The sequence below is a fragment of the Ranitomeya imitator genome, chromosome 5 (assembly GCF_032444005.1).
Source record: "Ranitomeya imitator isolate aRanImi1 chromosome 5, aRanImi1.pri, whole genome shotgun sequence".
Classification (NCBI taxonomy): domain Eukaryota; kingdom Metazoa; phylum Chordata; class Amphibia; order Anura; family Dendrobatidae; genus Ranitomeya; species Ranitomeya imitator.
The window spans coordinates 507,179,060-507,202,696 of NC_091286.1; positions in this window are offsets into that span (position 1 = coordinate 507,179,060).

Sequence of the window (23,637 nt, forward strand, 5' to 3'; positions counted from 1 at the left end):
ATGCTTGTTTTTAAGAACCCTGAATTGACATTTGCCCAATTAAAGGAGAGCGCTATACGTCTCCAGCTGGCAGAGGCACCTCGGGATCAGGATCCTGCGCAACCCATGGCAGAGGCACCTCAACAACAGGGAGTGCCAGTGACATCAGCTATGTCTGGGGCCATTGCTAAGCCCCTGGGGCCCAGTACTAATGAGGCTCTTCAACAAAAGCTTGACTCTTTAGCTGATGTTGTTGCTTCAATGGCTAAAACCATGCAGGAGATGAGAGGACACAAGATGGAGTTGGCAAACTGTAGAGAGGATGTTCCATGGATGAGACTCCGGAGATACCCGACATGGAGAGGACGACCCCGCGACCGCTACTAACCGGATGGACAGCCCATTTGCCGCCGTTGCCAGCAGCCAGGCCACTTTGCACGAGATTGTGATTTAAACGGGAATCCCAGGGGAATGCGGGCCGCTTCGCAGGAATGAACTTTCAAGGCCCAACACCCTGGCACGACAGGTACATCGGAGGACGACCCATTATCCCTATCGTGCTGGACGGAATGCCCCTCAACGCTTTGCTGGACACAGGTTCCCAGATTTCATCTATACCGTATATCCTTTATAAGAGGTACTGGGCTGATGCAGATATTGATCAAGGGCCCTCTGATGTTGAACTAGATATATGGGCCAGTAATGGTAAGTTGGTACCAAAACTAGGTTTCAGGGAGATGACCATAAAGATTGGTAAAGTAGAATTGAAGAAACAGGGTATAATTGTTGTTGATGTTGACCGGCAGAACTGTGAACCAACTGTATTGATAGGAATGAATGTGTTAGAGAACTGCTTTTCCGAAGTCATTTCTGTCTTACAGCAAATTGCTGAAACTGCCCAATCCTGCCAGCAGAGAGTTCTCCGGAGGGAAATAAAAGTATTGATGTTAAGGCAACAGGTAGAAGTTGCAGGTGGAGAAATCGGCAGTGTGAGGGTAAGTGATCCAACGTCTATTGTAATCCCACCAAAAACAGAAATGCTGGTATGGTGTAGAGCAGCCATTGGTACTAAGGGACGAGATTATCAAGCCTTAACAGAACCAGTGTACACCGACAGCAGGCCCACTATACTCACAGCATGAGGGATAGTCGAGGTACACCGAGGACGGGTGCCGGTACGACTTTTGAACTGTGGAGAGGAAGAGGTCACTTTGCCAAGGTATGCTACAGTGGCAAAGCTATATACTGTTGACAACAATGCCATCACAACCATTGAGCCCTTAGAACCAACCTGTCAGGTGGAAGGCAATGGCTCAGATGGAGAAATGGAGGATTGGTGCCAACAGCTACACGTGGGCATAAATTCAACACCTACCCATCAAAAACAAGGGGTGTATAGGCTAGTGACGGAATATGAACAAGTCTTCAGTAAACACCCATTGGACTTCGGACGGATAGAAGGGGTAGAACACACAATCCCCACCGGTGACCATCCCCCAATAAAAGAAAGATATAGACCCATACCGCCCGCTCACTATCAATGTGCAAAAGATATGCTGAGGGAGATGAAACAGGCCGGGGTAATAAGAGACAGCTGTAGCCCCTGGGCGGCCCCTCCAGTGATTGTCAAAAAAAAGGACGGAACCATGAGAATGTGCGTAGACTACCGGAAGATTAATAACATCACCCATAAAGACGCCTACCCCTTGCCTAGGATAGAAGAGTCCTTAACTGCTTTGAAATCTGCTAATTATTTTTCCACCTTAGACTTAACAAGCGGGTATTGGCAAGTCCCTGTGGCTGAGAGAGATAAGGAAAAGACGGCATTCACCACACCAATGGGTCTATGTGAATTTAATCGCATGCCGTTCGGACTCTGCAACGCATCCGGTACCTTCCAGCGGCTGATGGAATGCTGCCTCGGACACAAGAACTTCGAGACCGTCCTCCTGTACCTAGATGATGTGATCGTCTACTCAAAGACTTACGAACAACACTTAATAGACCTGGCAGAAGTGTTCGAAGCCTTATCCAGGTATGGCATGAAAGTCAAGCCATCCAAATGTCACCTTCTCAAGCCAAAGGTACAGTACCTGGGACACATCGTGAGTTCGGAGGGAGTAGCACCAGATCCCGAGAAAATAAGCGCCATAAGGGATTGGCCAAGACCTACCAGCGCAAAAGAAGTGAGACAATTCCTGGGATTGGTGGGTTACTATCGCAGATTTATAAAAGGATTTACCAAGTTGGCAGCACCCTTGCAAGACACCTTGGTAGGGCAGACGAAGAAACCTTCAAACCGAAACCCTCCTTTTCAGTGGAACGACGAAAGGGAAGACTCCTTTGAACAACTAAAGAAGGCACTAACCGGAGAAGAGGTTCTGGCATACCCAGATTACCATCAACCTTTCATCCTCTACACCGATGCCAGTAATGTGGGACTAGGAGCGGTGCTGTCACAAAAGCAAGAAGGTCGGGAGAAAGTCATCGCCTTTGCAAGTAGAAAGCTCCGGCCTACTGAAAGAAATTCAGAAAATTACAGCTCCTTCAAATTGGAACTACTGGCAGTAGTTTGGGATGTGACTGAACGTTTCAAACACTATCTGGCCGCTGCAGAATTTATTCTTTATACTGACAACAATCCGTTGACCCACCTGGACACAGCCAAATTAGGTGCGTTAGAACAGCGATGGATAGCCCGGTTATCTAATTACAACTTCATAATCAAGTATCGAGCAGGTCGCAAGAATGGAAATGCCGATGCCCTATCCCGGATGCCACACTTGAGAGATGTAGAAGAGGAAACGGGGGAGCTTGAAGAAATTGAACTACCAGCTTTCCATCGTCCCAAGGCAAAACATCATCAGTCAAGTACCTATCAGAAACAACAAGAGGTGAATTTTAATCCGTTAGAACACCATAGATGGGCTGACACCCAAGACAGCAATCCGGCTGTGAAGTTGGTGAAGGAACTGTTGACTGAGCAAAGTGCATATCCCGATGAGGATGCCCCAGAAGAGACGCATCAACTCTGGAAAGAGAGAGGCAAAATGTTCCTGTATCAAGGGAAGCTCTGTAGAAGATACACCAATCCGAAAACACATGAATTGGTTTGGCAGATTATTGTGCCTAAACAAGATGTGAAGATGGTCCTCAAAGCTTACCATAATGGTGCTGGTCACTTTGGTTGGAAAAAGTTAGAAGTACTTCTAAGAGAAAGATTTTATTGGGTCGGGATGAGAAAATCAATCGAACAGTGGTGCAGAAATTGTGGCCCGTGCAACCTCAGAAGAAACGATCAAAAGAACCAAAGAGCACCACTGCAGCCCATAATCACCAAACAACCACTTGAACTTGTAGCCATAGACCACGTGAAGTTAATACCAAGCCGGTCCGGCTATGTCTATGCCTTGACCATCGTGGACCATTATTCACGCTTCTTGGTAGTAGTACCCGTAAAAGATCTGACAGCAAAAACAGCAGCCAAAGTGTTCCAAACGTACTTTTGTAGACCCCATGGATATCCGGAACAGGTTCTCACCGACCAAGGTACAGCCTTTGAATCAGAGATCTTCAGAGAATTCTGTAATATGTATGGTTGCAAAAAGATCCGGACGACGGCCTATCATCCACAAACAAATGGCTTATGCGAGAAGATGAACCATATTGTAATAGACCTACTAAAAACTTTACCTGAGACAGAAAGGAATCAATGGCCAGAGAAATTGCCTGACTTGGTGGATCTGTATAATCATGTCCCGGTGAGCTTCACCAACTGCACCCCAGCTTACCTTATGCGTGCAAGACCCGGACAATTACCAATCGATCTAGAAATGGGAATTCTGAAACCAGACGCAGAAGTTCAAGACTCCAATTGGGATATCATACGGCAAAAGCAGTATCGCCAAGTGCAAGAGAGTGTGGAAAGAAGCCTTCAGCAAACTAGAGAAAGACAAGAGCGAACTTTCAACCAGAATGCTCTAGCGACCCCATTAAGACCGGGTGACCAAGTGCTCAAGAGAAATCATCGAACCAATAAACTAGACAATCAGTGGGAAGCCGTACCCTACACAGTTTTACCAACAAGAATGGATAATCCTAAAATGTGTCTCATTAGCAAAAACGGAGGCTTAACATCTGTACTAGTGTCAAGAGACAATCTTAAATTATGTCCAGAAGCATTGAAAGAGCCAGAAGTTGTCCAGCCAGAACCAGAAGTTATTCAACCCATACAGATTCAACCAGTAAAGGAAAAAGAAGACGAAATGTCACACCTGTATAGGAGACTTTCCCAAAACCCTACTAACATACCATGGTGCAGTAGTGGTTCCCATGGTGGCCTTCTACCCAACACCGAACCCAATACCAGAAGTCCCAAGACAGGAAGAGGCTGACCCCGTACTACAGGAGGTTCCAGGCCAGGAAGAACAGATTCCTGATCAGAGTAATCCCATTCACGGTGGACTTGCCAACTCCATAGTCGTGGAATTATCTTTAGCAGAGCGGGTAGATACTACATCCACAGTAGACAGTAGTACACCACATGAAGAGACACCGCTATTACGTAGATCACAGCGTAGTACCCAGGGTCAATTACCGGCCAGGTATGCGGATTACCAACTATAAAACTATAGTCATTGTTATCATTCTGCAACGTTTAAGCCCAGTACCTACAGAGACTTGTCTGTATGAACTTCTTGCATATTCTTGAACTTTTTATCAGCCCGGAGGCGCTAAATCAAAACTCTGGAAAGTCTGCTTTTTGAACTTTGCTTTTTGCTCTTTTTGAACTTTCTTTAGACGTTATATTGATAACTCCGTTGGAAAAATGGAACTAAATTCATGGACACAAAGTGCAGTGCCTTTCCTAGTACCTTCAAGGATAGAACTGTATTAATGGACGCTATTTGAAGTGACTTTTTACAGAACTCTATTTTTGTTTCCTTGAGTGGTTTTTGTAACTTTTCATTTTTAAGACTCTGTACATATTAATTGTTATTTCAAAATGTTATCGTCCCACAGTCCCGGAGTACTGTTCTTAACTAAGGGGGAATGTGGCACCCCTAGGGGTATTTGCCACAAAAATAGTTACTGACAGTAAATACAAATACTAAAATAGCAAGACTGCACTACCACCTCCGGCCAGAAGGGGGAGCTCCAGAGACTCCCCTTGATCCATTCTGGTCTGAGAGAAGAACTGGCAGTTGGGCTAAGGAGCTGAAAGTGAGAGGTCATACAACTGAATTTCTAACAGTCCTATGACGGTTTCCAGGCCCAAATCACCGGCCTGAGGAGAAAAGGGACAGAGAAAAAGGACATTGTGAGAACCGGGTAGCATTAATCACTACCCAGAACAGGCGCAAAGACGGATACCGGATCCATGGCTGTATTCATTATATATAATACAGCAACCGGAAAAACGTGAGGTGATATCAGCTTCACTAGGGCCGGACGCAGCAACAGACACAGAGTTCAGCGGTACTCCTGGAGGGGGTAAGCCGATAAAAGGACTCGGGTTGCCCGTCGAACCAGGACCCGGAGGGGACAGATTGGGCCGGCAGCCAGTTCACATACAGCAGCAGGGCCACACAGAAACTGCGTACAATAAGAGGCGAAGACCCCGGCAGGGTCAAAGTAACTCAGAGTTCCCATACAGACTCCGGTGACAGGACTGGTTGTGAATCCCTTTATGTTGAAGTAAACTGGTTAAACGTTTCAGTGCCTCAGACTTTCATTTGGACAATAGCTATCTATCCAGGATCAGGATCATCACCGCTGAGAGAACCTGCTGCTGATCAAGTAAGTGCCTGTTCCCTCATGATACCCCTTACAATGTGCATTGCCTGAGGCCACAGCACCGGGTCAAGCCACCCATGACATCTCCCTCAAGAGACAGACCCCATTGGTCCGGTGCTGGGTACCCCGGTCTCCTGGGCGTCACATAGTTTAAAAAAATAAGTAAGCTTATCAAATGAGACAATTACATACAACTTGTAAGAAGGCGTCAGGTAAAGAGATTCACAGCTTGTATGTGTCACCGAGATGCCTGGTCACTGTACCAGTGAGGCTGGGATCACACATACGCAAGATACGGCTGCGAGTCTCGCAGGTGAAATCCCTCCTCTGGCGCCGGCACTCCGGATCGGAGCGTGCAGCCACTCAGCAATATATGGAGCTGCACACTCCGCTCATGAGTGCCGGCGCCAGAGGAGGGATTTCACCTGCAAGACTCGGCTGTATCACGCGTATGTGTGATCCCGGCCTAACACTAGGTTACTGAGTAGTTTGTTTGATTAGACTCCAGGTCTAGGACTTAAGAGGGACCAGAGATTCTGGGTGAGAAAGGTCGCTTCCATACTCTGACTTGGGCCTTACTTGGGACTAATTAAAAGCAGCTAATACAGCTCAGAAGGAGTTCTGGAACTGAACATTAGTGTTTTGTATCTGAAAGCATTTAAAGTTCATACCATGTCTAGTCCATGTGCTCAACTTAGTGGTTCAGTGCTTTCTAAAAACAGATTTTCCTGAGCTACTTGTAAGGGTACACCTCGTGTGCACCCATTTACGCAAGTCAACCACAGCTGCTGCAGATCTGGCAGTGGTGCGACAGAGCTTGCAAGTGCCAGGTCACCAACTCACCATGGTCACATTATACACATTTGAAAGGCTTTGTGAGCAGAAGAGGGCAGTAGTTTAATACCAGCTAAACATGCCCATTGGTATTCCTGTCAGCCTCCGCACATAACAACCCATGAGTGGACATGAATGTCTGACATCTGTGAGGTTCCACAAAAATGTAAGGAATTAACCAAGATGGTGAGCAGCGATGATGACATAATCAGTGCAACCATCCCGATTCTGTTTCTACTTGCATGCTGACTGCTCACAATTAAAGAAGAAGCTTTGCATGTGGACCAGGTCAATACGGAGGAAGAAAGTACACATGTAGAGACACATGATTAGTGGGGGCTCTCATCTGCTGTCACACCTGTCTTTAGAAAGACTGCATGGACCAGGGCTTATACCACTGAATGCCAGCTCTCTCTTCCTGTCAACAGAAGACTACTCAGATAACACACAGTGAGGGTAAAACAGTGTGGCAATAATTTATTAAACCACCAACACATAATAGGATATAGAACAGTCCCAGTAAATACCCAAGATGGTGCAAATTACAGAGTCTCACCCTTCCACTGACTCCCCGGGATCAGAGCTGTTTCCAGGGCCCAATACACCCACCAGTGGCTTCGCATTTTTGTTCGGCTCCCACAGAGAAGAGACAAGCTGATGTACGAGGTCAGGTGACTTGATTGTCCCAACTTGAATTCTCTAAACATCTTTGAAGGTTCAGTGATGGTCAGTGAAGCAGATCTTTATTTCTTCAGTTTGAGCCATGATGCCATGCCTACTGCAATGTAGTCTCTCTAACACAGGCAGATCCTCCATTTTATCTGTCACAACTTCTCATTCAGTCATTCCTCTACAGGCTTTCGGGAAGATGGAAGGCGGCCATGCCTCACTGCTGGAGTGTTCAAACAACATGCATAGATTGTCCTTCATATTTTCAGAGCACCAATGGGTCAACATATTAACAAACATTGTTCCATTGTTTCCCAAACATAGTAGAACAATACTAGGACTGCAATAATATGACAGATACAATAGCTAATCAGCAGCCTGTCAACAAATGGCAGCCATTGAACATTAATACAATGACAATAAGAGTCAACATTCATTCTCACATGAATTGTGGCTCCTGTCCATGGACCTACTGAAATAATACATCTGGATAATTCAGATTAAATGCTGTGTCGCCACAACACAAAGTGGTACTATCCGGCCCAGCCTCATCTCATCTTCTCAGAGCAGAAGTAGAGGAGGCTGAGGAGGAGAAACAATATATGGTTTCCTCAGCTACAGAGGGTACTAGCTACACCAGCCTCATCCTGTCTGTTTATCGTGGATGGGCTGTAGAGGAGGCGGAGGAGAGGAAGGAGGAGATGGAGAGTCATCCTCCTGGTTGGGACATGTATGTCTTGCCTGTTGAGAGTCTGGCACACATGACTTACTTTAAATCCCACTGTGTTTCCTGTGGCCCTCACGTTATATACATTTTGGCCAACACTTATTACAGGTTGTTCACCCTTTTTGACCCACGCTACATCTCCATCTCTCCTTCCTGCATCAGAGAGGGCTAGTAAAAATGGTGCAATACCAGAAGGTCCTAGTGGAAGAATTAGTACAAAAATTTGCATCTGACAACGCTGGCAGCAGAAGTCATAGCTCATTGAGCAATCAAGGAGGAAAGATGAGGGAAACACCCACTAGATCCAATAGAAGCAGGGAAATGCTATCAAAGCTCTGGAATGATTTCATTAGACCCTCCCAGGCTCACTGTTATCAAACCTTACAAGGCCTGGATGGCCCAGTCTCAACCGCACCGGATGACAGCAGCAGAACATGAAGCCAATTAAAATGTTCCTTTTTGGTGTATTCCCATTCACCCCTTCCAAAAAAGGGTATATGGTTCATCTTGTTTTTCTTTTATCCTCCTCCTTCACCATGTTAGCAGAGTCAACATGTGGCCCTCACTCCAAATTTCTAGAGGGTCATCAGGCGGCTCTCGAACTAAATTTTTAGAAGGTCATCATGCGTACCTTGCTCCAAATTTTAAATGATCATTATGCGATCCTTGCACTAATTTTTTAAAGGGCCATCATGTGGCCCCTTCTCCAAATTTTTAGAGGGCTATCACGAGGTCCTCACTACAAATTTTTAGAGGATCATAATGCGGCTCTTGCACCTAATTTTTAGAGGGTCATCGTGTGGGCCTCGCTTCAAATTTTTAGAAGGTCATCATGCGGCAATCGCTCCAAGTTTTTAGAGGGTCATCATGTGGCACCTGCTACTGTTAGAATCTGTTTTGTTTTTGACCATCCTCCATCTTGTTGTGGTTTTCTGGCTGCTGGTCTTTTTCCCCTGGTGCTGGGTTGGCTTAGGTCAGGTGATTGTATCACCCTTTATTACCCAGCACCTGCCTCCCAATCCTTGCTGGACAACAGTGTTAATCCGCTAGAGTTCTGGCTAGGTGCTTTCATACCTTTCTGTGTTGGATTTTATGCAGTTCTGGGACCTCTGGTTCTGCTATCCTTAGTTTCTGTTTTCAGTTGGTTTCTGCAGCCTTCTCTGTGTTTTCTATTAGGTGGTGACCTGTTTTTTATACCCAGTCTTTAGATCATTTAGGGACCTCCTTCCCCCTATCTATAGGTCTTCGCTGAGATTAACCTAGGATTGTCGGTGGGTCTATTCGCAAGGAATTGGTCGCCCACTCCATCCTAGGGTATCAGCCTAGTCTCAGTGCAGGGTCAGTTTTCCCCCTTCTATCCTAGTTCTGTGTTGCAGTTCCGTAACAGTTTGTCCAGCCACACAGATATACTGTATAAAAAAAAATTCTCTCCCATATTCCGTCAATATGTGCAGCGTCCCTGAACTTACTCAATTCTTGCAAGGGTTAACTTCGGAAGTAGCCAACCTGCAACAGCACGTGAGTAATTACTCTGGAGCATGCTCTGAAGAACCTAAGGTAGGATTACCTGAGTTTTTTTCTGGTAAATGGCAGGAATTTTTTACGTTTACTATATTTTTGGCTTAGACCCATATCTTCAGGGACTGACTTACAGTGTGTGGGGATTTGTTGTGAATTCTGTGGCAGAGCTCCCTCCTGTGGTCACAAGTGGTAATTCGGCTGATTCTCTCTGGGAGCTTCCGTTTGTGGAGGAAACTGGTACTGCTGCTTCTGAGTTTCCTCCCTCAGGTGATCTGGTGAGGTCGTTAGGTGCTTCTCTACTTAACCCCACCTAATGCTTTGATTCATGCTTCCTGTCAATGTTCCAGTGTTGGACTTGTGTTTCTCTGGATCATTCCTGTGGCCTGCTGCTCTGCATAGCTAAGTGCTTCTTTGCTATTTGTTGCTATTTTTTCTGTCCAGCTTGTCTATTTGTTTTGCTGGAAGCTCTGGGACGCAAAGGGTGTACCTCCGTGCCGTTAGTTCGGTACGGAGGGTCTTTTTGCCCCTTTGCGTGGTTTTCTTTAGGGTTTTGTGTAGACCGCAAAGTTATCTTTCCTATCCTCGTTCTGTCTAGAATATCGGGCCTCACTTTGCTGAATCTATTTCATCCCTACGTTTGTCTTTTCATCTTACTCACAGTCATTATATGTGGGGGGCTGCCTTTTCCTTTGGGGTATTTCTCTGAGGCAAGGTAGGCTTATTTTTCTATCTTCAGGCTAGTTAGTTTCTCAGGCTGTGCCGAGTTGCATAGGGAGCGTTAGGCGCAATCCACGGCTGCCTCTAGTTGTGTTTGGAGAGGATCAGGGATTGCGGTCTGCAGAGTTCCTACGTCTCAGAGCTCGTTCTGTTATTTTGGGTTATTGTCAGATCACTGTGTGTGCTCTGACCTCCATGTCCATTGTTATACTGAATTGCCTTTCATAACAGGGATTATTATGTCTTTATTGTGAAGTGAACCCCAAATGTGGGCATTTTCATTACATCCTGATTATCCTTGTTTGACATCAGTAGAAGCATTTTTTTTACTGCTATGGGGTTGTTATATGATGATCCTAATCGGGTCACATCAGCTGAGGCAGAGCTCAGATGGCTTAAACAGCGTGCTGTTAATGCCCGGCCCGGACACGGAAAGGATTGAGAGGTATTGCACCCTGCTCAGACGATGGTCCGCAGAGGTCAGGTGGAATGACCCAGCGCTCAAGAGTCAGTTTTTAGCAGGTTTGAGTAATAGAGTTAAAGATTTGCTCATTGCATATCCTGCACCTGATACTTTGGAAACTGCTATGCAGTTAGCTATCCGTGTGGATAGAAGATTGAGAGACAGACGGAATGAAGAGAAGGCTCTTATAATGCTGGACCCAGTCTCTCTGGATAGCCCCATCGACAGCGGGGAACCGATGCAACTTGGGGTGATGTCGTCTCGTTGCCAGGAGAGGGCGAAGAGGTTTTCTGAAGGGTTATGCTTGTATTGTGGTAAGGCTGACCATTTTCTTAAGCAATGTGAGGTTTGCATAAGGAAAGAAAAAAAACGGTCAGTAGGAGTAACACTCCAGTTCGTATTGCGTTTTTACGGTCCGCTGGAGTTTTCTTTTCTGGTAATACCACATATCATTGATTTCCAAGTAATGGTGGATTGTGGTTCTGCACTTAATTTGATTGATCAACAATTCCTAGACAAATCTAAGTTTAATTCTGAACCATTGTCATCTCCTATTCCTGTTGTGGCTATTGATAACACTCCTCCGGAACATGGGTGTATTTCTCGAAAGGTTACCGGGTTCCCACTTATTGTGAATATGGAACATCAGGAGTGTACAGATTTGTTTGTCCTTGCTAAATTACCTTGCCCTGTCGTCCTGGGTTTACTCTGGTTACAAATACACAATCCTTTGCTGGACTGGTCCTCTACTACTATAAGGTCCTGGGGTCAGGGGTGTTATGGTATTTGTTGTAATGTTCATATTGCTGCTGTTGTGAAGAAGGAGCTGCCTGAAGCCATTCAGGATTTCTGGAGGTTATTTTCGGAGGTTGAGTCGCAAGCTCTACCGTCCCGTAGAGATTACGACTGCGCTATTAAGTTCGTCCCAGGTGCCACACTTACTAAGAGTCGTTTATTTAATCTGACGATTCTCGAGAGGGAGGCCTTAAAGGAATACCTACAGACTAATTTAGCTGCATGTCATATAAGACCCTCTAAGTCCCCTTTGGCTGTAGGATTCTGTTTTGTCAAAAAGGATGGATGGGGGCCTTAGGCCGTATCTGGATTTTCGGGAGATTAATAAGATCACTGTGCACAATCCTTACCCGTTGCTGATAATTCCGGATTTGCTTAACCAACTAACCGGAGTTAAGTGGTTCTCTAAGATTGACCTTCGTGGGGCATATAATTTGCTGCGGGTGAAGGAAGGCGATGAATGGAAGACAGCCTTTAATACCCCTGAAGGTAATTTTGAGTGTCTGGTGATGCCTTTTGACCTTACTAATGCACCTGCGCTTTTTAAAATTTCATTAATGACATTCTGAGGTCATTGATTGGTAGCAGTGTTATTGTTTATTTGGATGATATTTTGATCTATTCACCTGATCTGGAGTCGCATTGGCAGAGATTCCGCGAAGTTCTACAGATTTTGAGCGAAAACTCACTCTTTGCTAAATTGGAGAAGCGTGAGTTTGCGGTACAGAAAATGAGCTGTTTTGGGGTACCTTGTCTCCAGTGATGGGTTTGAGATGGACCCGATGAAGGTTTAGGCAGCGCTGGAGTGGCCTAGGCCTGAATGTTTGAAGTCGGTTCAGAGTTTTTTAGGGTTTGCTAATTATTATAGAAAATTCATAAAGAATTTTTCTGTGATCGCTAAACCTATAACTGATCTCACCAAGAAGGGTTCTAATACTGTCCAATGGTCCTCTGAGGCTCTTAAAGGGAACCTGTCACCCCGTTTTTTGAGATTGAGCTATAAATACTGTTAAATAGGGCCTGCGCTGTGTGTTACTATAGTGTATGTAGTGTAGATGCAAACTCGGCTTTGGGAAAATGGCCGCCGCGATCTCTAATGCGCACGCGCGGCTGCCCGCGGCCATTTTCCTGAAGCCCCGTGCAGCAGAGCACTCCATCTGCGCACGCGCGGCCCCAGGAAGATGGCCGCCCCCACCGATGCAAGGGATTACAGCGCAGATCGCGCGCTGTGTCTTCACGTGGGCGCAGGGAAGTCGGAACTCTGGACATGCGCACACCACTACGCCACCAACGGAAAGCTGGGGAAGAAAAGAGCGCTGTGAACACGCCCAACTGACCAGACCAGCCTGATTGACAGGCGAAAACGGCGACTTTGGTAATGTATTTCTCAGCATACATGGGGAATCGGGGTACACTACATACACTATAGTAACGCACAGCGCAGGCCCTATTTAACAGTATTTATAGCTCAATCTCAAAAAACGGGGTGACAGGTTCCCTTTAAGGCTTTTGAGCATCTCAAGGAGAGATTTAGCTCTGCTCCTGTTTTGATCCAGACAGATGAGACCAAGCCATTTCTGGTAGAGGTTGATGCCTCTTCAGTAGGGGTGGGGGCAGTTCTGTCCCAGGAGGGAGAGGATGGGGTGCATCCCTGTGTTTTCTTTTCTAAAATTTTTGGGGAGACTGAGCTCAACTACGATGTTGGGAACAGAGAGTTTTTGGCTATTAAACTCGCGTTTGAGCATTGGCGACATTTTGTGGAGGGGGCTAGACATCCGATACAGGTTTTTACTGATCATAAGAATCTGAAATATCTGGATGCTGCTAAACGTTTGAATGCCCGTCAAGCTAGGTGGGCACTGTTTTTTGCCTGGTTTCATTTCTCCGTAACATATATCCCTGGGACAAAGAATGTTAAAGTGGATGCTTTGTCTCGTAGTTTCTCTCCTGCAGTCAATACTGAAAAAAAGGAATATATTTTGCAGAGAGGGGTGGTGGTGACAACATTGGGTTCTAGGTTGGAGAGTAGCATCATAGAGGCCCCGAATGTTGCACCAACTAACACTCCATATGGTAAATTATTTGTGCCTAGAGCCTTGCGGAGAGATTTGTTTGCTGAATGTCATGAGTCTCGGTTGTCGGGTCATCCAGGGATTTCGGAAACTAGAAGGTCGATTGGTTGAAGTTTCTGGTGGCCAGGGTGGCAAAGATAAATCATCAAGTGGGTGCATCAGTGTACTGTGTGCGCTAATTGAAGGCCTCACATGCCTCGGCCTCCAGGTTGCTGTGCCCTTTGGAGGTTCCTAGTTTGCCATGGTCACATCTTGCTATGGATTTTATCACCGATCTGCCGGTCTCTGAGGGTTTTTCTGTCATTTGGGTTGTTGTGGACCAGTTTAGTAAGATGTGTCATCTAGTCCCGTTCAATAAATTACCCTGCGCCAAGACTCTAGCTAAGGCATTTGTGAAAGAGATTTTTAGGCTACATGGGGTTATCATGGACATTGTTTCCGATAGAGGACCAGGGTTTGTGGCTCGCTTTTGGCGTGCTTTTTGTGACAGATTAAAGATTCATTTGTCATTTTAGTCAGGTTATTATCCGGAGTCCAATGGACAGACCGAAAGGAAGAACCAGGACCAGGATGTCGAGTAGTTTTTAAGATGTTTTGTAGCAGACAATCAGGAGATATGGTTGGAAAATCTACCACTAGCTGAGTTTGCTCTTTATAATCATATGTCTTCCTCGGCTGGGTGTTCTCTTTTTTTGCTGTACAGGGAGGCACCTTCTTTCGGTCCATTTTCAAAGATTGAGGCAGTGGTGCCTGAGGAGTAGAGTTTTCCTGGAAATTTGGACAGGATTTGGACCAATGTACGCTAAAATCTGAAAGAGGCAAATAGGAGGTCAAAGAAATATTTTGACAAGAAAAGAAGGGAGGCGTTGTTTGCAGTTGGGGACATGGTCTGGTTGTCCTCTAGAAATCTGCGTTTGAAGATCCCTTCTAAAAAACTGGGGCCTAAGTTTGTAGGACCCTTCAAAGTGGTTCAGGTTGTCAACTCAGCAACGGTGAGATTAGACATCCCCTTGTCCTGGAGAATTAATTCAGTTTTTCATGTATCTATACTTTACTGAAGAAAGTAGACACGGATAAGGAGGCGATCCCGACTGTTCCTCCAGTTGATGAAGACGGCAAGATTGAGATTTCACGCATTTTAGATCCAGGTGGCACAGAGGAAGGTTGCAGTATCTCGTGTCCTGGAAGGGTTTTGGTCCCAAGGATAATTCCTGGGTGAAAGCTAATGACGTCTTGGCCTCAAGGCTGATTAAGGCTTTTCACAGGAGATTTCCGAATAAGGCTCGACCAAGAGGATCCAGAGGATCCTCTTAAAAGGGGATGTACTGATAGAATCTGTTTTGTTTTTGAGCATCCACCATCTTGTTGTGGTTTTCAGGCTGCTGGTCTTTTTCCCCTGGTGCTGGGTTGTCTTAGTTCACGTGAATGTATCACCCTTTATTACCCAGCACCTGCCTCCCAATCTTTGCTGGACAACAGTGTTAATCTGCTAGAGTTCTGGCTAGGTGCTTTGATGGCTTTCTCTGTTGGATTTTATGCAGTTCTGGGACCTCTGGTTCTGCTATCCTTAGTTTCTGTTTTCAGTTGGTATCTGCAGCCTTCTCTGTGTTTTCTATGAGGAGGTGACCTGTTTTTTATACCCAGTCCTTAGATCTTTTGGGACCTTCTTCCCCCTTTCTATAGGTTTTCGCTGAGATTAACCTAGGATAGTCGGTGGGTCTATTTGCAAGGAATGGGTCGCTCACTCCATCATAGGGTATCAGCCTAGTCTCAGTGCAGGGTCAGTTTTCCCCCTTCTATCCTAGTTTTGTGTTGCAGTTCCATAACAGCTACAAATTTTTGAGGATCAAAAGGTGGCCTTCACTCATCATTTTTAGAGGGCCATCATGCGGCCCTTGGTCAAGATTTTTTAGAGGGCTTTCATGCGTCGCTCATTTGAAATTTTTAGAGGGTCATTAGGCGTACCTCGAGCCAAATTTTTAGGGGATCATCATGTTGCCCCTACTCCAAATTTTTGAGGATCATCAGGTGGCTCTCACTCATAACTTTTAGAGGGTTATCATGCGTTCCTCGCTATAAATTTTTAGGGGATCATAATGAGGCTCTTTCACCAAATTTTTGGAGAGTCATCATGTGGCCCTCGCTCCAAATGTTAAGAAGGTCATCATGTGGCAATCGCTCCAAATTTTTAGAGGGTCATTATGTGGCTTCTGCTACAAATTTTTGAGGATCAATAGGCGGCCCTCACTTAAAATATTTAGAGGGTTGTCATGCAGCCCTAGCTCCAAATTTTTAGATGGTTATTATTCGGTCCTCACACCAAATTTTTACAGGCTAAGCATGCGGTCCTTGTTACAAATTCTTAGAGGGTCAACATGTAGCTCATGCTCCAAATTTTTAGGGGGTGTGAGGCAGTGACCCCTGTTACAGCTAGGGGGCGCTGTATGTGCTCTCCAGAATGTGCGTGGAAGCGTAGTGAGGCCATGAGGGTGTACTGCAGACACAGGCATGGCTGTGATTAGAATAGTGAAGCAGAGGCTGATTAAAAGCCCTGTAGTAGAGGGGGAGGTGTTTCAGTGTTGGTTTGGAAGCAGACAGAGAAGGTGTCTGCAGAGCTCTTTGTGTGTGTGGAGCAACACAGGGGCAAAAAGAACTGACACCCTGCGTCCCGTGCTGTCTTGTGTTGCCAGGCTGCAATCCGAGGATAGCGTAATGTGCACGGCATGAGTAGAGACTTGGTATCGGCGGGCGGTCGCCCCAGGGAAACTGGACAAAGGGAAGTCTGGCCTGTGTAGGGACTGCAAAGGCAAAGCCGGTTACTGTATATTTCTGAGGGACTGTGTGAAGAAGCCATGTTCTGTATATTTTCCTTTGGCCTGGATGAAGAAACTGTTTACTATGTATTGCTAAAAGACTGTGTGAAGTAACACAATAAAGAAACGTTTTGTTTGAACTTGCTTGGGTCACTGCCATTTCACTGCGTATGGTCCTACCGCTGCATCACAAGGGTCACTAGGCCCTGGCTCATAAGTTTTAGAAGGTCTTCATAAAACCTTTGATCTTAATTTTTTCCAGGGTGTGAATGATGCACTCTATATGTATGCCCCCCAAGGGTAAATATTTTCAGCCTGTAGTGCATAGGCTTTATCATTCTAGGAGGCCCACTGCTTAAAAATGGGGCAAAATGTGAGGCCCTCCGCTACAATTCTTCATGGCTGTATTGCAGTTTGTCCTAATTTTTGACAGCCCTGGCACTTATTGCATAGGCTTTATGGATCTATGAGCCCCACCACCTAACTATTTTTACAGAATCTGTATGATGCCCTCCTTTATGTCTAATACAAGGTGCATCAGAGTCCTTCTTCCTTCTAAAATTTTGCTGTTCTTGCATTGTCCACATAGGCTTTGTGATTTTTCATGCCTATCCTTCGCAAATTAAACAGGATGTGTCTGACCATGTCAAACACACCACATGCCAAGATAAGGTAGTAAAATGTTTAAATTACAATTACCGGTGACTAACGTTGGGTGTAGTTTTATTTCCCCTTCTACTATTTAATTTACTGTAGTCATAGGCGACAGTGAAATACGGTGAAAGATGGCCCGCCTATTAACCCCTTTCTGACATTAGACGTACTATCCCGTCGAGGTGGGGTGGGCCCCTATGACCACCGACGGGATAGTACGTCATATGCGATCGGCAGTGCTCACGGGGGGAGCACCGCCGATCTCGGCCGGGTGTCAGCTGCCTATCGCAGCTGACATCCGGCACTATGTGCCAGGAGCGGTCACGGACCGCCCCCGGCACATTAACCCCTGGCACACCGCGATCAAAGATGATCCTGATGTGCCGGCGGTATAGGGAAGCTTCCCGCAGGGAGGGGGCTCCCTGCTGGCTTCCCTGAGCCCCCGGCAGCAACGCGATGTGATCTCGTTGCTGCGAGGATCTTACCTCCCTCCCTGCTTGCTCCAGGCCCGGATCCAAGATGGCCGCGGATCCGGGTCCTGTAGGGAGGGAGGTGGCTTCACAGAGCCTGCTCAGAGCAGGCACTGTGAAGCCTGCAGTACTGCATGTCAGATCGGTGATCTGACAGAGTGCTGTGCAAACTGTCAGATAACCGATCTGTGATGTCCATCCCTGGGACAAAATAAAAAAGTAAAAAAAGAAAATTCCAAATGTGTAAAAGCAAATAAAAAAAAATATTCCTAAATAATGAAAAAAAATATATATATTATTCCCATAAATACATTTCTTCATCTAAATAATAAAAAAAAACAATAAAAGTACACATATTTAGTATCGCCGCATCCGTAACGACCCAACCTATAAAACTGGCCCACTAGTTAACCCCTTCAGTAAACACCGTAAGAAAAAAAAAAAAAAAGAGGGAAAAAACAACGCTTTGTTATCATACCACCGAACAAAAAGTGGAATAACACGCGATCAAAAAGACAGATATAAATAACCATGGTACCGCTGAAAACGTCATCTTGTCCCGCAAAAAATGAGCCGCTATACAGCATCATCAGCAAAAAAATAAAAAAGTTATAGTCCTGAGAATAAAACGATGCAAAAATAATTATTTTTTCTGTAATATAGTTTTTATCATATAAAAGCGCCAAAACATAAAAAAATGATATAAATGAGGTGTCGCTGTAATCGTACTGACCCGAAGAATAAAACTGCTTTATCCATTTTACCAAATGCGAAACGGTATAAACGCCTCCCCCAAAAGAAATTCATGAATAGCTGGTTTTTGGTCATTCTGTCTCACAAAAATCGGAATAAAAAGCGATCAAAAAATGTCACGTGCCCGAACGTGTTACTAATAAAAACGTCAACTCGTCCTGCAAAAAACAAGACCTCACATGACTCTGTGGACCAAAATATGGAAAAATTATAGCTCTCAAAATGTGGTAACGCAAAAAATATTTTTTGCAATAAAAAGCGTCTTTCAGTGTGTGACGGCTGCCAATCATAAAAAACTCGCTATAAAAGTAAATCAAACTCCCCTTCATCACCCCCTTAGTTAGGGAAAAATTAAAAAAAATGTATTTATTTCCATTTTCCCATTAGGGTTAGGGCTAGGGTTAGGGCTAGGGTTAGGGCTAGGGTTAGGGTTAGGGCTAGGGTTAGGGCTAGGGTTAGGGTTAGGGTTAGGGCTAGGGTTAGGGTTAGGGTTAGGGTTGGGGCTACAGTTAGGGTTGGGGCTAAAGTTAGGGTTAGGGTTTAGATTACATTTACAGTTGGGAATAGGGTTGGGATTAGGGGTGTGTCAGGGTTAAAGGTGTGGTTAGGGTTACTGTTGGAATTAGGGTTAGGGGTGTGTTTGGATTAGGGTTTCAGTTATAATTGGGGGGTTTCCACTGTTTAGGCACATCAGGGGCTCTTCAAACGCGACATGGCGTCCGATCTCAATTCCAGACAATTCTGCGTTGAAAAAGTAAAACAGTGCTCCTTCCCTTCCGAGCTCTCCCGTGTGCCCAAACAGGGGTTTACCCCAACATATGGGGTATCCGCATACGCAGGACAAATAGGACAACAACTTTTGGGGTCCAATTTCTCCTGTTAACCTCGGGAAAATACAAAACTGGGGGCTAAAAAATAATTTTGGGGGGAAATTTTTTTATTTTTTATTTTCACGGCTCTGCGTTACAAACTGTAGTGAAATACTTGGGGGTTCAAAGCTCTAACAACACATCTAGATGAGTTCCTTAGGGTGTCTAGTTTCCAAAATGGTGTCACTTGTGAGGGGTTTCTACTGTTTAGGTACATTAGGAGCTCTGCAAACGCAATGTGACACCTGCAGACCATTCCATCTAAGTCTGCATTCCAAATGGAGCTCCTTCCCTTCCAAGCCCTCCCATGCGCCCAAACAGTGGTTCCCCCCCCCCCACTTATGGGGTATCAGCGCACTCAGGACAAATTGGACAACAAATTTTGGGGTCCAATTTCTCCTGTTACCCTCAGGAAAATACAAAACTGGGGGCTAAAAAAATAATTTTTGTGGGAAAAAAAAATTGTTTTATTTTTACGGCTCTGCATTATAAACTTCTGTGAAGCCCTTGGTGGGTCAAAGCGCTCACCACACATCTAGATAAGTTCCTTAGGGGGTCTACTTTCCAAAATGGTGTCACTTGTGGGGGGTTTCTACTGTTTAGGTACTTTAGGGGCTCTGCAAACGCACATATGGGGTATCGGTGTACTCAGGACAAATTGTACAACAACTTTTGTGGTCCATTTTCTCCTGTTACCCTTGGTAAAATAAAACATATTGGAGCTGAAGTAAATTTTTTGTGAAAAAAAGTTAAATGTTCATTTTTATTTAAACATTCCAAAAATTCCTGTGAAGCACCAGAAGGGTTAATAAACTTCTTGAATATGGTTTTGAGCACCATGAGGGGTGCAGTTTTTAGAATGGTGTCACACTTGGGTATTTTCTATCATATAGACCCCTCAAAATGACTTCAAATGTGATGTGGTCCCTAAAAAAAAATGGTGTTGTAAAAATGAGAAATTGCTGGTCAACTTTTAACCCTTATAACTCCCTAACAAAAAAAAATTTTGGTTCCAAAATTGTGCTGATGTAAAGTAGACATGTGGGAAATGTTACTTATTAAGTATATTGTGTGACATATCTCTGTGATTTAATTGCATAAAAATTCAAAGTTGGAAAATTGCGAAATTTTCATAATTTTCGCCAAATTTCCGTTTTTTTCACAAATAAACGCAGGTACTATCAAAGAATTTTTACCACTATCATGAAGGACAATATGTCACGAGAAAACAATGTCAGAATCACTGGGATCCGTTGAAGCGTTCCAGAGTTATAACCTCATAAATGGACAGTGGTCAGAATTGTAAAAATTGGCCCGGTCATTAACGTGCAAACCACCCTTGGGGGTAAAGGGGTTAAGGGATGGAGGAGGCTTTTTTTTCTCTTTTAAATTTTGCCTTATATACAAGTCATTTAACAGAAAAGAATGTTTACTAATATTTTTATTTGTAAAATCCATTTTGCCTTTGGCTTGTATGCTTTGTTGTCAGTCCATAAAAGTTGTGTAATACTCTGAGAACATTGTTTCTGTTAGCAGAGATGCATACAGGCATCTTCCCAATGCTGCTCCCACTCCATTTCAGCAATCTTCCTGCGTACCTAACCCTCCTGTTAGAGTCTTTCGGCAAAATGCTTGAGTTTTCCACTGACTCCCATTATCCTCGGTACTCAAGTCGAGCCTGTCTGAGCATCTGACCTGCTCGATTCGAGTACTGAGCACTCGCGCATTTTAATGCTCGCTCATCACAAGAAAGCTCTCTTTTTGGGCTACATTGTTGGCATGGGCAAGATGAAACCTCACATAAACAAGGTGGAGGTGATAAAGAGCTGGCCACATCCCCTCACAAAAATAACTGATCAAAGTATATCAGGGAATTATCGGCTATTACAGGAGGCTTGTCCCAAAATGTACCATAATTGCAATCCCTCTAACTGATCTCCTAAGGCCACGTACACATGTTGCGGAAAGGTGTGCGGATTTCTCCTCACTGATTTTGTTAAATCAGCAGGTAAACCGCACTGCAGATTTACTGGATTTTTTTTGTGGTTTTTGTGCGGATTTCAACTGCAGTTTTACACCTGCGGATTCCTATTATGGAGCAGGTATAAACCGCTGCAGAATCCGCACAAAGAATTGACATGCTGCGGAATAAAAAACGCAGCCTTTCCGTGTGTTTTTTTCTGCAGCATGTGCACTGCGGATTTTGTTTTCCAAAGGTTTACATGGTACTGTAAACTCAGGGAAAACTGATGCGAATCAGCTGTGGTCAATCCGCTGTGGATCCGCAGCTAAATCCGCAATGTGTGCACATACCCTCAAAGATTCAAAATCAGTTTTGTATAAGTGGTGTTCAGAACAGGAATTTAAAGAGCTGAAATGTGTCCGGGGTTGGAAGCAACAGATTTTGCCAGGGAATTTATAGTCCAGACAGATGCATCAGATGAAGGCGTGGGTGCCATCATGTCACATGAGTCAAATGGAGAGGAACTCCCCATCATGTAACTTATCACGAAATTGTCTCAGTGAGAGAGGAATTAGTCTATTGTAGAGAAGGAAAGTCTGGCAATTACCGTATATACTCGAGTATAAGCCGAGATTTTCAGCCCATTTTTTGGGACTGAAAGTCCGCCTCTCGGGTTATACTCGAGTCATACCTAGGGTCGGCAGGGGAGGTGTTGTGTATTCAGCTTTTGGGCTCCCTCCGGTGGTTGTAGAGGGTAATGCAGTTGTGCCTGGACTGCAGGAGTGGACAGGTGTATCTACTAATCGCAAAACTGACTGGGGTATATAGCTTTGCTGGATCCTTTAGTCAGTGCCAGTTGTCCATTGTTCTTGAAGGATTCACTTCCCTGCTGGTCTCTCCAGTTTGCTGTGTTTTTCTACAAAGATAAGTCCTGGCTCTGTTTTTGCTGTCCACCTGCAGTGGACCTTATAGTTCTGTGCATTTTCATGTTTTTGTCTTGTCCAGCTTGGTCTGTGAAGGATTTTTTGCAGCCTAGCTATTTCTCTGGAGATGCAGATATACCTCCCATGTCTTTAGTCAGATGTGGTGATCCGTATTTTCAGCGGTGGATATTTTCTAGTGTTTTTATACTGACCGCATAGTACTCTGTTCTATTCTTTCTTTTTAGCTAATATGGCCTCCTATGCTAAAATCTGATTTCATATCTGCGTATGTTATTTCCATCTCCTCTCACAGTCAATATTTGTGGGGGGTTATGTATCCTTTGGGGATTTTCTCTGAGGCAAGATAGGTTTCCTGTTTCTGTCTTTAGGGGTAGTTAGATCTTAGGCTGTGCCGAGGGGTCTAGGGAGTGTTAGGTACCCCCCACGGCTACTTCTAGTTGCGCTGCTAGGTTCAGGGTTTGCGGTCAGTACAGGGACCCCCTTCTCCAGAGTACATCTCATGCTGCTCCAAGGCCACCAGATCATAACAGTACAACTGGCCAACAATGAGTTAATTGCATCTCAGAAGAAGGGTGGAAATATTTTGAGCCATTTTTTTTTCCTTAGCCTGTTAGGTCTGTTCCTCCCTCTTTACCTCTGGGTGGCTACGGAGTCTAGTATTAACATGAATGTTCAGGAGTTAGTTTCTCGGGTGGATCAGCTTGCTGCTAGGGTACAGGGTATTTCAGATTTCATTGTTCAGACTCCTGCCTTAGAACCTAAGATTCCCACTCCTGATTTATTCTTTGGTAACCGATCCAAATTTTTGAGTTTCAAAAATAACTGTAAACTGTTTTTTGCATTAAGACCCCGGTCTTCTGGTGATCCTATTCAGCAGGTTAAAATCATCATATCTCTGCTGCGTGGTGACCCACAAGATTGGGCATTTTCCCTGGAATCTGGCAATCCTGCTTTGCTTAATGTTGATTCGTTCTTTCAGGCATTGGGGTTGTTGTATGATGAGCCTAATTCTGTGGATCAGGCTTAGAAAATCTTGTTAGCCCTGTGTCAAGTTCAAGAAGCGGCAGAATTGTATTGCCAGAAATTTAGAAAATGGTCTGTACTGACTAAATGGAATGAGGATGCCTTGGCGGCAATTTTCAGAAAGGGTCTTTCTGAATCCGTTAAAGATGTTATGGTGGGGTTCCCCACGCCTGCTGGTCTGAGTGATTCTATGTCTCTGGCCATTCAGATTGATCGGCGCTTGCGCGAGCGCAGAATTGTGCACACTGTGGCATTGTCCTCTGAGCAGAGCCCTGAGCCTATGCAGTGTGATAGGATTTTGTCTAGAGCTGAACGTCAAACATTCAGGCGTCAGAATAGGTTGTGTTTTTACTGCGGCGATTCTGCTCATGTTATTTCTGATTGCCCTAAGCGTACTAAGAGAATCGCTAGTTCTGTTGCCATCAGTACTATACAACCTAAATTTCTGTTATCTGTGACCTTGATCTGCTCATTATCATCATTTTCTGTCATGGCATTTGTGGATTCAGGCGCCGCTCTGAACTTAATGGACTTAGAATTTGCCAGACGTTGTGGTTTTCCCTTGCAGCCTTTGC